Source organism: Falco peregrinus, chromosome 5 (assembly GCF_023634155.1).
Source record: "Falco peregrinus isolate bFalPer1 chromosome 5, bFalPer1.pri, whole genome shotgun sequence".
NCBI lineage: Eukaryota > Metazoa > Chordata > Aves > Falconiformes > Falconidae > Falco > Falco peregrinus.
This window is the reverse complement of record NC_073725.1, coordinates 53,561,953-53,577,939: the sequence shown is the minus strand read 5'-3', so window position 1 is coordinate 53,577,939 and position 15,987 is coordinate 53,561,953. Positions and strand designations below refer to the sequence as shown.

The window sequence follows — 15,987 nt, the reverse complement described above, 5'->3', positions numbered from 1 at the left end:
CCCGCTTCTCCTCAGCCCCTCTCCTCGGCTTCCTTTTCTCCTCCTCCCTCTCCCTGCCGCGGTTGCTCCCCCCATAAGAGGTGCGAGCCGCTCCCCGCCGCCGGGACGCCCCCCGCCCGTCCCAGCCCCCCGCAGGTGCTCCCCCGCCACCCCGGGCTGCCGCCGGCTTACGGACGGCATTTACCCCTCTCTGCCTGGCTCGGTGTGCCGGGGGAGCCCCTTCTCATGGGTTCACACGCAGCAGGGCCTGGGTGCCCGTCCGGGCAGCCTGCCGGAGCCGGCACCGGAGCGCCGTGAAACCGCTGAGGTAACCGAGCGCGGACAGACACACACGACCCCCGCCCCCCGATGCGGGGTAAGTGAAATGATCCCTGGCAGGGTCAGTCTTGTCACCGGGTGGATCAGCAACTGTATCACAAAATCTTTCTTCCCCTCAAGCTGCTTCTTTTTCGAGGTCTCAACAGAGGACCAAGTTGAAGGCAACTCGGTGTGGTTGCTTGGCAGTTTACACCAGGTGTGGATCTTGGGTTCGCCTCACAAGGCATATAAGATATATAATTAAGTGACATTTATGTTAGCCCATGGCTTCTGTAGAAAAAGCTGAGTTTGTATGCTGGTTTAAAAGCTGAGAATGAGAATAAAGTAGTTGTCTTTCCCCTGTATTGTATGTGCTGTAATTTAAGTACTGTGTGTGAAAAGGGACTGAGTGGGCAACGTAAGACTCTCCTAAATAGTCATATGCCACCCAAAATAACCAGCTATAAGCAAACCAAGGACACTTCTGCAAGAAAGCTGAAGAGACTTTTCACATTTTTAAATGCATTTGCAAAACTTGTTTTCATATATTGGGAAGAAAGACCTGATTATAACCTGTGATATCATTAAAAAGAAATACCACAAGCCATAATGAGCAGTGTTATAACCTGCATGCTGAGAGCAGAGGGAAACAATGCAGAAAGAAAAACTTCTTGTAGGATAGCATATGATTAAGTAACGAAAATACTTTTGTTGTGACAGAAAATAGTACCCCTTTGGACTGACTTTGATCTGTACGCGACAGGTGTACTGAAATGCCAAATTGCACCTACTCCTGAAACAGCTGGGTTGGAGAAGAACCTGGTTCTGCCGCTAGCTCTGAGATTCCTGGGCAGCCTCTCAGGTCAAACCTCTTGGAAATGGAGAATTGCACAGCGGAACCCCGCTGGTTCCCGACACCGATGCCTGAGGTTCCTCTGCAGGCTCCTGGTTATTGACACGTGCAGCCTGGGCGCGCTCCTTGCAATTTCTTAAGAGCCGTAGGTCTTTTCCAAACCATTTCTCAAAACCATTTTTTAAATCTTATCTTTCACAAGAACTTGATGTCTTATCATTATTGCAAGGCTTTGGAAAAATCCTTTCTGTCTTCTCTTTACAAGTTTGGGGTGGGTTTTTTTTCCACGTCATAATGACTGGCATCCTGCTAAGAAAGCAGTCACTCTCATGAGTGAAATTTATACATGCCGAGAAGGCTCTTCAGCTACTTCAGCAGTAGACCCAACAGCAGTCTGTGTGTGGAGGAGCTGTCAGACAGACTGTCCACCAGCAGCACTGCCCCAGCTGCTGAGGACACAAGAGTTGCCAGACACCAAAACCCAGTGTTTGATTCCTTGAGCAAATGATTCATTAAGCTATTGAAGCTGAGTAGCCTGGGAAACCAACTAACGGATTAGTATTAACATGCTGTGTAGAAAGAGTCTTGGGAACTGTCATCATTATTCCTTCTGTGGAATGACAGAAACTAGTATCTTGGGTAGTAGGCAGTCCACATATCCCACAACTGGCAAAAAAAGTTTTGAAACTTGCACCTTTTCTGTAAGAAGATTGTCCAGAGTCAGATTTTTGTGATGTTTTGTTTGCAATGAATCAGCATTTTTAGGTGAAAAGAAAAATCATCAGTTATTTCTCAGCCGTTTCTTCTGTCGCTATTCCCAGTGACTCTGACATGAAAGAGACATCAGATGAAAGAGATGCATCAAATAGTAATATTTTTTTAGATATAGCTAAGTACTTTTTTTTTTTTTTTCCTGAAGAGAATACAAATTATTGATGGATGAAACCCATAAAATGTGGTTCAAATTCTTTTCACTTAAACATAGCACAGTTCAGAGTCCTGTTATAGCAGAAGCAGAGGGGGGAAAAAGAACAAGAATGGAACTAAACCAGCTGTTTCATATATATGAATGGTGTATATTTATGTTATATATGTCTATGTATTATATAGATATATATAAGAATGAGACTGATGCTTTTATTCAGCAAAGAATGGATAGGGTTATGAAGGAGCCAAGGAGTCATATAAATTTAGACAGTCAGTGTAGATTTGATGCCATTTCCGAGAACAACCTGTCAAGTTCAAAGGAAAGAACAAAGAGGGATTTTGTGGAGCTATCCATGAGGCACAGGAGGACTGCACAGACATGGAAGAAAAGGATGGAGTCCAAACATGGAGAGAAATTCATCCTCTCTTCACAATAAAGCTGGTAGAAAAGTAAATGCAGTTTGATTGAAACAGATACTGTTTTGAATTCAGCAGAGCCTGAGCGTTAACAGTAAGGGCAGTAAAAGCTGAAATCAAAAGTTCAGCAGCAGGTAATGGACGTAGTGGCAAGCAGTGCCAAGGTACCGCAGGCTCTCTGCTCCCACAGCATATGCAGAAGCCAAAAGGTTTGCTCCAATTCCAGCTGTTAGATAAGTCTAGCTGCAAAGAAAGGTACATGCCAGTGCGGTTAGAAGTAGTAAGTACCTTCTGTCTGGCTATCTGTTTCTTCGGAATCCTCTAATACACAGTGTTGGCAATAAAGTAGCTGATGTGATTTTGGTCAGGCTTTCCATACTGAAGCAATGTCATCCATTCCCATTTTAGCTTAATCCTTATTTAAATTGTTTGTGGAGTTCAAGATGTTTTGACAACTTGTGTTCTATCCACAAATCATATTCATGTCATGTGTATAAAGACTAAAAAACTATTGCTTTCATTGTTTAAAAGGAGGTTGACTTTTGTTCAATCATCTAAAAATTACTGTTTACACAATGCAATAACATACAGTTGCCAGAAATACCTGAACCACATGAAAAACTTAGAAGGGTTTCCCTCAAAGCATGTGTACAAGATGTCTTAGATAACATGCCTTTTCCAAGGGTGGCCATCTCTTGAGCTGCTCGAGTTATTTCCCATGTTTTGAGTCCTGCTTTCAAGACTGTAGAGAGATTTTTTGCTTTCACTTTATGCAGAATTCTGTACTAACTCCCATTGCAAAAGGAATGCACTTCCCAAGTCTTCACACTTAGCAAAGACACTAGGTCTTCGTCAGATACTCGCAAATCTCCCAAAGGCACTCTCTACTGTCATCCTGCATTTTGTTAGGCTTTCCACCCCACCCCACCCCCAGAATTCCAGATACTTAAGATTCCTCAGCCATGGAAATAGAGGTTAGAGAGGGTTTCCAGGAAAAAGAAATTGTGACTTTAATGTACACGCTGTTTGGACCTTTTATATGGAAGAAGATTAAAGTTTCCCAAAATTTTAGCATCAGTAACTATTAACATGAATGATCCTATTGAGCCTCTTTCAATGATCAGATGGAAGCATATCAAAGAAGGTGCCAGGCCTGAGTGGAGCAAACAGCGTGTGTCCTGCTTATGACAATGGGAATCCAGACCTTGGGCAGGTGCCGGGGGACATAGGGCTACACACCCCCCTTTCAGCAGCAGTGTAGGGTTGCTACTGTCCAGCAGCTGACCCTCCTGCACCAAATGTAGTAGCTGCAGTAAAGAGGATAAGGTGAAATGTAGATTCTCTGAATAAACAAAAAAACCTCACCAATGTATTTTGTCTGCAACTCCAGCAAGTGTTCAAAAAGTTCTAGTTATTTTGAACTTCTTCTGTTGTTACTGATCATCTTACTTGAACCTTATACTTGTTTCTTAGAAAAAGAAGCAATACCATGCAGAGGGAGAGTTTTCTAAGAAAAAGCTATCTTTAAGGGTCACCTCAACTTTTTAATTCTCTTCCATTTCAGCATCCCCAACAGTGCCCCGCTGTAGTAGCTTCATGCTGTAGCTGAGAGCATGTCTTTTACTGGTGGTGCACAAACTGCTCCACAAACTGCTTTTTTTGCTGTAGCCTGCAAAATGGTAATTTACCAACCTCAGCATGCCAAATGCACCGAAACAGTGCATATTCCTAACCAACAACATAGTGATATGAAGAACTCTTCAGAGTGGTCTTTCTGTAATCTGCAGGTAGCTTGACTACTCAAAAATAGGTCTTTGCAGATTAGAAGCACAAAGAAATTCTATGAAAATAGACTTTTCTTTTTGGTATGTTAAGCCCAGGACTTTTAAACTGCTTGTTTAAAGAGATGTCTACAACCATGAAGTCTTCGGTCAGGATATGGCACAGGGACATTTTTCACAAAGACACAGCATGTAGTCTATAATACTACGTGTGAAGTATGCAATTTTATCACCTCTCCCTCAAATTTGTAAGACTCCCGCATCTTTTGTAATTTCAAAAGAGCGAGAGAAGTCCCTTCAATATAATAAACCTCTCCAATTTCTAGGGTATTCTATTTTTCCTATTTCCATTATAGGCAAGAGAAAGGGCCCTTTCTGGCAAGTCCTTTCATTAATACTTATTGAACGCATTCCATTAGTAAGTATTCTGTTACATTCACGTATATAGGTGAAGCAGAATCTGATCTTTTAAGTTTATAAATTAAATATAAAATAAATTATTTGGGTATCTGGCATAATGGAAAATACTTGGCTAATGTAATTTTAGCCACAATATGCTACAAAGCTCCAGGCTTGATCAGTGGGCTTTGAGTCTTTTACTGGCCATGAAGACATCTAATCTTTTTATTCTGATGTATTTTTTATTCTTATGCAATGAGAGGAAAATTTTCCCTATTATTTTTAGGGGTTTTGTAATGATTAGTTATTATGATGATAATGTTTTTTTGTACAATTTAAAGGGTAGACTTTGCCACAAAATGCTAGAGGCAAAACTCAAAAACTGCAAAAAAACCCCCAAAACAAAACAAAAAACAACTGAGAAAGTGGCAGGCAAGGCTTCAGAAAAGTAGAGAAGAATACGTGCAGAAGGGAAAACAAATGGAAAATAGAATAAAATACAAATAGTATTTATCAAGAGAAGTCAGTATCAGCTTGATTCAATACTTTTCTTTACCGAGAAAAAGTAAGAAATTGTCTTACTATACAAAGAAAAGGCACTAGATTTATTCTAGACAGCTGTCAGTAAAGTATTTGATACAGTGCCATAGAAACTGCTAGTTAAAATTGAAATGATGGAGGTTAATGAAAAATCCGTTTGGCCAAAATGTGGTTAAATGAACCTGACAAATAATGCTGATGTGTAAATAGGAGGATAAAAGGAAATAGCAGCAAAGCTCCTCAGAGATCATGCTGGGGTCCTATTTTATTATTTTTAGCAATTGTTTTCATTATTGACAAAACAAAATTTGCTAATGATTCAAGGTGTTGTCAATAGTAAGCAGTATGTGGATATCCTACAGAACTGGAACAACTGAAAATGAAGTACTAGAAAAAAGCTGGAAATAAAACAAAGCAAAATGGAAGGTCATGTGCTAAAGAGCAAGTGTTTCCACCATAAGCTAAAGTGCAATAGCAGGATGTCCTGTGTGTACAAGTCAGTGTGTGGCAAATACGAATATTAATGTGACATGGCTGTGAAAAATAGCTGTGATCTTAACACATATGGGAGAGATACTTGCTGGTAGAGGTAGAAAAGTAATGAGGCTAACTAACACGCAAAGGACCGGTCAGATCTTATCTGGAGTGTTGCATATAAATTTAGCAATCCACAGCCAAGAACGATTAATTTAGAAGGTGCAGAGCAAATAAATGAAAACCTAAGTATTTTAGAGAACACTTGGTTCAATCGCCTGCTAAAATATAAAGCGAGATGAAATATGTTGCCAGGAAAGGAACTATGTAGACTAAGGAAATTTGGCAAAAAAACAGGTGGATTAACCTAGGTGAGAGTAAATGCATAGATTGATATCCAGATAGCTGTTCTGGACAAATATTTTAACAGTGAGGGCAAAAAAAGAAATTTCTTTTCAAGGTAGAATTTGATCAGCCAGTGAAAAGGATTTTGTGTTGTGTTCCCGTGCACAAACAGGAGGCCAGGCTTTTCTAGAGGTCTTTTCCCAAGCCCGTATCCTACCTTGTGGTAAGTAGTCCCCCTCCAAACCTTTAAAACTGTTCTACAGAAAATTGGTTGCTGGAGTTTTTTGACTTTTTACACAGAAAAAGTAATTCTCTATACAAAGTGCACACCTTTGTGGAAAATACCTGTTTTCCATCAAAAACAGGTCTATTTTTTGCCAGAAATACAAATATTTAGCTTTTGTATAATTTTTTTTCATTTGGGGCTTTTCAAAACAACCATAGATTTTGCTAGAGGGGGAAAAAAAAATCTCTACCAGGCTCTACTTTCTGAAGATTTTTCACTCAGTGGGACCTTTTCTTGGTACAAAACAGATTTTAGGCCAATTTACAAAAGCTGGATCTGGATCTTCATTTTTTGGTAATCTGGGAGTATTTGTGTCAAGAGCCCTGTACTGGGCTCTTCTCCAGAAACAGTGGAAAATGAAACATTAAGGCTTGTACTAAAGGGTGATTAAAAAGGAGATGAAAAATCCAGGCCACCCCTAGTCTTGGTACATTAGAGTGCTAATTCTGAAGGATTTTAGGTCTTTTAATACAGCCAAGTACATATATAGTGAATTCTTAGTCAGAGTAAGTTACAGCTTGAGGTTGCTTTGATTGTTAAGGTTTTGTATCTTTAGGATAGAATGTTGTTTATACCATGGGGTTTTTTTCCGACACTTCAGGAAGAAGACTGAAGCTTGGCATACCTTAGAAATCCAGAACATTATTGTGCCAAAACCTCTGAATAACCAACAGCCTAATGGGTTATACATAAAGCAAAAATTCAGAAAGGAGATGAGATTTCAGTGTAGTTATCAATATGGGACTTGATTTCTCTTGCTTAGCTCAAGTATACCCAGGAGACATGAAAGGAGAAACTTAATCTTTAGTGTAATCAAACTTCTAAACAAATGAAAATTGCTGTCTCCATTAAGACAAAAATTCAACAGCATAAGGTAGTAATTGAAGCCTAATTGTTCAGTGTAATGCGATCTGAACGATGCTCTGATCAGGAATGGATTACTGAAGTTTGTATGAGGAATTTTCCCACATAGCAGGAGGGTAAAAGAAATACATGTTGACAAAACAAGCCCCTGTAATCCACAGGAATGTTCCACAGACAAAATCAATACCACCCACTTCAGGCGCCCAAGTTAAACAGAAAAGTTGTCACACAGGCTGCTAGTGTTAGTGGGTGAAGAAAGATGGGCATTTGTGCAAAACGAAATACTAGGAACAAAGGTGTGCTTTGTCGTGTGGAGATGGCATCTTTGATACTTTCTCTTTGGTTGATATGAGCTACTTGCTTTGAAAGTTGTTAGAAATGGATGGAAAATGACAGCCAGATTCATGGTCCAGCTTCAAGAGGAGACATGGAGGATGCATTTGAGCAGAGAGAGTAGATTGGACAGCCAGGAGCTGTATGTTCAAACCCTTTCAGGCTTACATGGCTCTGGAAACCCACATTTCCCACTTCCTGGGCCAGTGCATTGCTGTGGTATTACACAACAGATGTGTCTTAACAACTATGGCTTTAAATAGATGTAATAAAGTGCTTGTAGGCCCTAGATGCTCACATCTTGCTGGAAAAAAAAGTATGTTTTTGGGCTGCATCTTGCCCCATATTTCCTGAATCATTCTTTAACAACTTGTAAGTCCTGAGAAACTAACTCTGAGATCGCTTGCTCTGATTCTAGAAGTGTGTTGAGTGGCCTTGGGTTTGTGTAGCTGAAGTGGGTATTGAGGAAGCTCAGACTGGAATCATGGAACCCTCAAGAGAAACTGGATGTTGGCTTGTTAGCCTTAATCCTGCATTTGTGGCCCAACCCTGTTCACTTTGAGAGCAATGACAACAGTCCCATTGGCTTCAGCTGGGAACACAGTCAAGCACTTGGCTTGAAACCATGTAAATACTGCTCCAACCTAAAATTTCTATAAATCACACTGCTCTTTTTGAGGTGAGCACATAGCTGGCTGGGCTTATGATCATCAGAGGAATGATGGCACAGTCTTCTCCTTTTTTAAGTATCTTATAGTACCTATAGTGTAGGGCATTTCATATACTGAGGAATGATAAGCACTAACTAAATATGCCAGCAATTAGCTAACCACGCCTGCTGAACTGAAATGCCAATTCAACTTTTCCCCAGTTGCAAAGCTATTTTGGGTTGGAAGCTTAGAAATTAATCCTAAGAGATGTAATTTCGCTGCTTTAATATATACTGTTTTTAATGGAATTGTGCAGAATGATTAGTGAGAGGCAAATGTCAAAAAACCAGACAGAAACTGACTCACCAGTCATAGGATTTAATACTAAGGTCAAGCTATGGAAATACAATGGTGCTCAATCTTTATTACCTTTCACCTTACGTAGTGATTTACGTGGGAGAAAAATGACTGGAGTGGATGTAATGTCCTATTTTTCAGATTTTGATGAGATTTTACATATTCCTTCCACAGTTGTCAGCAATGGCACAGGGCAAAAAGCATTTAAAACAAGACAAGAACCCAACACAAAGGAACAAGTTCAGAATGTCCTAGAAGATGATTATGAGCAATTGCCTACAGAGATTTTAAGGTTTACTTTATTTTTATATTTTTTGGGTATAGTGAAATGTGACATTCTGCCCAAATAGAGCATAGTAAGAGCACACACAGTGCACTTTCCCTTCCTAGTCATTCCACTTTCCCCCTCTTTTTCTTAATGCATTTGCATATGCCGATTGGTAATAAACCTTTAATGTTGATGGGTTTTTTTTATTTGCAAAACAGCTTTCATGACAGAGCTTTGATTGCCTGGGCTGCTCTAAAGTAAATGAGCTTCAAATTACATTATGCTTGAACTAACTGCATGTACTCACTAGAAGTATCTCAGTCCGTAAGTGGCACAGGAAGACAGGAAAGATGAAATGCTAACACCAGGTTTCATGCAATACTAAATTTACATGTTGGTATTACTGATTTTCTTCTTCTCTATTGCTGAAACAGCCCCCAGCTCACACATTCTCTAAGTCTTTGCTGAAGTTCTGTCCCTTAACTGCTACTCATCACCCTATGCTACTGTTCTGCATTTTGGTTGTGGTATGGTGATGAATTACAGGACTCAGATTCAAAGTGTCATCTACTTGTGTTCTCACTGTTCATTTTTTCATCTGGCCTTTCTGCTCTGCTGTCTATCCACCTTGTACTGGCTGGGCACTAGATAGCGTTTGGTAGTAATTTTACTCTTTTTTCCCTCAACAGCTTCTTAAGGTCATTTGCCAGCTCCCACTTGTCAAGCCATGATGCTGACTTACCTGGGGAGCCCAATGTGTGGTCAATATCAGGATTTCAAATTACCCAGTGACTAAGATTCTGACCGCAGTAGCCACAGCAACTTCATTACTACTTTGTTTTGAATATATTGCTCGTAGAGGTCACTTGCCTAACTGAATTTGAAATGAACAGCCTTTCTGTTATTTCTGGAAAGAATTATGTGTTTCTGAAAATGAATGGTTGGGGTTTTTTTCTGTTTTCTTGTAGCTACTCTGAAATACGAAGGGCTTGCCATTCTGCCAAGGGATAAGTGCATTGATTATGTTAATGCTGATGGAAAGAATGATGAAGACATGATGCTGCAGAAAGGATACAGAAGGGAAGAATCAAATTCAAGGAGGTAGCACAAATCTGAAGACATAGATGGTTGCTCATGAAATGATGAAACGCAATAAATGTTCATGGAATGATGATGTATTCCATACAAGGTGTATAGGATGATACTCGACACTGTCACTTTCTGTGGAGTCTGATTCCCCTGGGCCTCTTGGGTTAAGGGATAAGTGATGTCTGGGTAAGGCATTGGTGTCATTTTCAGTTGTGGTAGGAGATACATAAACAAGAATGCTGTTCCTCTTATTTTCAAAAAGATTTGCATGCAGAGGAGGAAGGTCAATAAAAAGGATAGTCACAGGGTAACACTCTGGCAGGTAGCAGAGACTATTCAAAGATACCACATAGGGATTCGGGGCAAGTGCATCCAATTTTAGAAAGACCAAAAAAAATCCAGCATGGCTGAACAGAAGGGTAGGGGAGGTTACTGGAAAAAAGGAAGAACTTTTCAAAAGCTGAAAATGTGCCTAAATGAGGAAAACCAGAAAATCATAAAACTTCACACATTACATGTAAACAAGCAGAATAGGACAGGAGATGAGCTTCCAAATGGCATCAGTACTAATAGTAAAATCTTTCTCAAACGCATCAGAAGCAACAAGTCTACTGGAGTGTCAGTACAGCCAATAGAGGATCAAAGTACATCAGACTTTTAAAAAAATAAGACATAGAAGAAAAATTAAATGGATTCCTTGCATCTGTGATCACAGTGAAGGAGTCTAGAGAGCTCACCTTGGTAAACCCTTGCTTATAATCAGTGTTTCAGGAAAATCTGTCTCTAGTAAAGATTTTGGTAGAAGTTACAGAACAAAGAGACAAAAAGAACAGTAACTACCAGCTCTGGCAATATTCCCAAAGGATCCTAAAGGAATTACCAAGTGAAAGATCCAAGCTGCTAACAACAGTGTGCAATTTCTTACTTAAAATTTGGTGCAGAAGATTGAGAGTGAGCTAATAAAGTACAGATTTTTAAATGGTATTCCAGGGGACATGTGTGGGTAGCAGGAAGATGAATAATGAAAGATTGCTACTACTCTCTCTCAATAGAAAAAACTAGTTAGGACATGACATTAAACCACCAAAAGAGCTACTTTTTTCACACAATGCATAGACCTTTCCAGAGGATGCTGGGGTTCCTGAAAGTTTATACAGGTTAGATATTGATCAAATTAATGGAAGAAAAACCCACAGAGGGTTAAGTACAAAAATGTTACCATTGGCTTAGGAAATATGTTAAATGCAAGTCACTGGATTCTGGGAGAATACTTATGAAAGACCAACTGTCTTTGTGCTGTTTTTATACTCTTCTCTACATTATTTGCTGTTTGCTGCTGTCAGAGACAGGGTATTGGATTAATGTGGAAATCCTGATGGTTTTTAGGTATTCTTTCTGTTCCAACAGTTTTAATAAGCAAATTTGTCTTTGCTGGTTCTTCTGCAGGTAGTTAACAGGAAAAGGGCAAGTTCCTTCTCCAGAATCATCCTCAGTAACCTGATGTGAAGCGATTCCCTGGGAGATGAAGAAATGAGGCAAATAATCCCTGTTTATTTAACTCCTCTACAGCTTTACCCAAAATGTGTTAGAAGTGACTGAAAGGTAAAGAAACAAAAATCAGGAAAAGGGCAGGCAGCATCAAAACTCTGCCTTTTAGTTAATTTTTTTTCACATTAGTTTTGGTTTTAATTTGTGCTTTGGATTTTCATACACTTTGTGTAAATGTATAGACATTAGCAAATATCTTGTTTACTAGTTTGAAGTGCACATTTATTTCTTGTTGACTGGCAGGATTATTAATAATTTTTAATGATTATATATTTGCCATTTTAAGTTTGCTTAAGCACTTTTTGGTGTTCACTTAATTGTAAGGAAACAGAAAACTGAAATCATATCAACCTCAAAAGATTTTATTAAAGGGTAGAAACAACAACTAGTAATATGTATTAGCCAAGTCCATGGTACACTGTGTTCCCAAACTAGTAAGCAGAGAAAGATCCATTTAGATTGATGTTTTATTTGGAAAATAGATTGATTCTTACACCGCTTATTCCATAAATTGATTAGGTATAACATACCTTATACAGTCTAGGAGTCCCCTCATCCTTGAAGTTTAAAATAATATTCACAACAGGAGCTCCAAAGACTTGCAGCATTATCAGGAATACTCACAGTATTTCACTACTTCCAAAACAAAATTTGCATTAGCAATCAGTTACTCTCTGCAGCATGGCTCGCCTGCGCCAGAGATAGAACTAAAAGAACTTCCAAGATGCTCTTTATTAGCTCTTGGCAGCATAGATGTGATATTCCTGTGGAATATCATGCTCTCCTAAGCCAAACAAATGCAAGGAATGTCCGTTTAACACAACCCCTTACACAGGCTGAACATTGCAAAGTTATGGAACAAAAAGTGGGCAGGATGTAAAGGAAAAAGACAATATACCTCCTTAAAGGAAAAGCAATATACTGTTTTGCAAAGGGACTTGAAGAAGAATGATACTCTGAGGTGTAAGGCTACAGGCAAAACACACTCAGGAGAAACAGGTTTCCTCTCATCTCAAGTAGAGAGGACACGAAGGAGGAATGTCTTTTGCAGGTACTGTTAGGACTGAAAAGCCTCTGGCTCAAGAGCATGGGTGTGTGTATAAACGTATCCTAAAGGATATTCCCTGAAGGGAAGCTGTCCTTGTATGAGTGTCATTAATGATTTGGCATAGTGTGTGAATGCCATCCCCAGAAAGCTTCTTGTTACTTACCAATAAATGGGAAGTAACTGATTAAGCAACACCTATTAGTCATTTGGCAACATGTTGCTTTCTACAGTGATCAGTGAGTACCTTGATAGAAAGAACCAATAGCTTCCATATTGGTATGGGAACATGGGATACTTCTTCTCAGACTTCAACATTGCTCACAAGTTTGCGCTGGTATGGCTACTGCAGCAAAATGGATATGGGGTTACTCGGAAAAAACTGCACACAGAAAGGACTATTTTCTTCCTCGAATCTCATTAGGTATGTATGGATATGGTGACAGTATGGCTGTGTTTGATTGTATTATTTCTAAAGACTATCCAGATCTCTCTCACAGTTAATTTTCTTTTTTCAAATCAGGAAAAATCTGGCATAGGCGAAGTTTAAAAAATATTGTCCAGAATTCAGCTAAAAGGAAAGTTTTATAACTTCAATTGCTAGTGGACAAAAGAAAAATGTATTTCAGCAGATTCTGGGCTCAACCCTGGTACTTGCAGACTGTCCTGAGGAGAAGAATTGCCAGCTTCTGTTTATTTTCCTGGAAGACTGTAATTTCCAAAAGCATGTATCAATGTGTTTCTAGACTTTGGCTATGATTTTAGGATTCCATCCTAAAAAAGTGCTGCTAGGTGAAGACTAAGCAGCCTTAACACCACAAGGCTGGATTGGGTCCCAATACAAATGCTCAAACTGTTTAGTTAACTCCAAATATTTATACTTATACAATGTATTTCAGTAACAAGCTGTGTATTATTTAGTAAAGTTTTCCCTGGAATTACCCAGAAACATAAATTAATTTCCTGCAAGGTCAGTATTGCTAAGATGAATACATATCCTTGTTTATTATTTCTGTTCCAAACTGCTTCATTCCTCTGTAATAACTTTCTCTGAAAGATAAATCTAATTTCCAAATCCTTCCTACTGAATTATAAACAAATCAGATAAACAGCTATAAACCAGTTCCATCCACAAACAGAAGATGGAAAATTTATCCCCCAGATTTTAAAACATATAATTGGGTATCAGGTAAAAGAAAATTAAGTACATTTGTGAATGTTAGCATAGGTCTTTGTTTCCAATTCCTCATTCCAGATGAGGTAAAATAACCCAGATATTCTGTTTGAAGGCTTTGGTAGCAGTGCTTGATTGTGAGACCAAATATTAGCCACTGGATGGCTTTCATGCCTTTCTACCTGATCTGCACTAACCTACTTCAAATAAAGTTATGCCAGAATGAATATTGCAGAATTTTTGCTTTAGCAATTTACTCTCTAGTACTCCAACTATTTAGTTCATATAAAAAGATGCCCCTTTAAAATATTTTATTTGTCTAAAAATAAGTCTGACTATAACGTAACAAAGTTCAGGTTCTCTTTTGTGCTTCTATGGGCAACATGTCTCATAAGAAAGTTTATGAAGTGCCTCCAAATTGCTACTGAACACCCTGAGCTCTCTGTAGGGGGTGTCTACCGGAGTAGAAGATAGCAGTCCCAGGTGAATTTGTTTTTTTACTTTGATCTCTGATCCTCCTCTTCAGCTGTTTGGTTTTCTTCTTAACATCTCCACAGTCTATGCATAGGCTTTTGCTATGCCAAAAGTTTTGATCAAGTCATTCCTATTTCTAAATACCTCCAACTCAACAACTTCTATTATGTCAAAGCTCTCATACTGCTCACAGAGTTCTGTAGAGGTCTTTCTTCTTCTAGTTGTTCCTACTCATCCTGAGTCAAACTGTGCTCCATCAGTTCTCTTTGTCCCCAGTTACAAACATCTTTCTCGTGGTTTCTCAGACACTTGTGCATTACGTTTTCCTGTCCCTATCCATTGATCAGAAGTATTATGAAGTAAAAAGTCTCTCCCTAGTGCCTGTGTAGTAAATGTGGGGAATTGTCCTATCTCAGAAGAACTGCAACAGCCAATGCTGTGAGTGGGGACAGCTGAAACCGATCTCCAGAAAACACGGAAGAGAGATCTGTGAGCTAAGGCTCCTCTGTCACTCCAGCATATCTGCGGGAGCTCAGGGTCTCAGGCAGGCCCTCCATTGCTTGGACCTCTTGGGTAGAGTCCACTGAGAGGAAAAAAAATAATTTTGCTCCAAACCCTTGCAATTAAGAGTATCCAATCAGTGCAGGGGAGCAGAGTTCTTCTTTATGTAATGGGGCTTAAGCCCATCATTCAGAAAATGTTTGTTCCGGGAAGGAGTACTTGTAATTTCTCATGTTGAAATTTGTACCTCTGCGCACGGCATTCACAAGACCCCAGCCAGCCCAAACAAGCAGCAAAGCTGAAGTTTCTTGGAGAGATGAGGTGGCTTTCCTGAGGTCAGTCTATGGGCCAGAGGCTGAATTCCACTCTCCTGAGCCCAACGGTCCTATTTGGTCTTCTAGGCTGCAGAAAATGAAGAGATGCTCTTTTTCAATGTCTTTGAGATCAAATTGTGGCATTTGTTCAAAATACTGAGGAAAGCCTGAGAATAGTTACTGCACTTCCGAACAAACCATTAGGGCAGGAAATATGCGATTCTTCTCTTTTGTGTATATTCCAATTGCTAATAAAACAAAAAGTAAACGTTCTTTTAGCAGTTTCCAAAATGAGATTGTAGTCTCTCTCATGTACTGCCTTTTATTTCTTCACTTCGTTGTATATGCATAGGCAACTAGTTGAATGAACTTGGTATCTAAGATATCCTCCACATCCCACCCCAGCTAGTAAAGTATCTTCCACCACTTCCTGCCCCCAAATGCATAAAGATATGAAAACAAGCTGTATTAAAATAACTAGATGAAAAAGATGGTATAAACTTGTTGAAATACTGTGTCAACATAATTTTGATAAAGGTTATTTCAGTTTCACATCAGCTGACCTGAAAATAATAATAAAACTTGTTTTCATAGTTCCAATTTCTAGAGTATTACCCTGAAATTTTCATTTTAGACTCATACTCGTATACACATTTTTTAATAGTATTTTTCCTTTGCTGAAGGTGGAGCGAAACATGGTTCAGTTACAGACCGTAAAGCATGTGTCAGTGAGGTCTCAGCCTTTAAAGTAAGAAAACTTCTTATCTCTTATGAACACACCTGCTAAGATTTAAGATGAAGAGGTTTACTGGAGATACTTGGCTGCAGATCTGAAGCCCTGTCCTAATGGTGGTCTGCAAAAAGTTGTATCTGGTTTCTTAAGGCTGTGAGCCCTTTGTGATCACACTGCTGATATGTATCTGCTCTCCACCAGTTGTAAAAATTGGGGTTTAGGTTGAAGATTGTTTGGAGGGTTTGTTTGTGCGTGTCCATCCCCCACCTCCCACACATACCCACCCAGCCCTGTAACTTAAAAAACTCATAAATATCA

The 15,987-nt window shown here is 39.3% G+C and overlaps 1 long non-coding RNA gene across 2 annotated transcripts; it reads left to right on the top strand.

Moving 5' to 3' along the window:
- The first annotated feature begins 64 nt into the window (after nucleotides 1-64).
- On the top strand, nucleotides 65-15,536 carry LOC114011200 (uncharacterized). 2 transcript variants are annotated; one of them, XR_003553047.2, is made up of 6 exons: nucleotides 65-355; nucleotides 8,698-8,815; nucleotides 9,760-9,892; nucleotides 11,327-11,482; nucleotides 12,707-12,897; nucleotides 12,997-15,536. It is a non-coding gene; the product is annotated as an uncharacterized LOC114011200 (long non-coding RNA). The 2 variants fall into 2 exon arrangements; XR_003553046.2 differs by having other exon boundaries at nucleotides 11,327-12,897.
- Nucleotides 15,537-15,987: the final 451 nt, after the last annotated feature.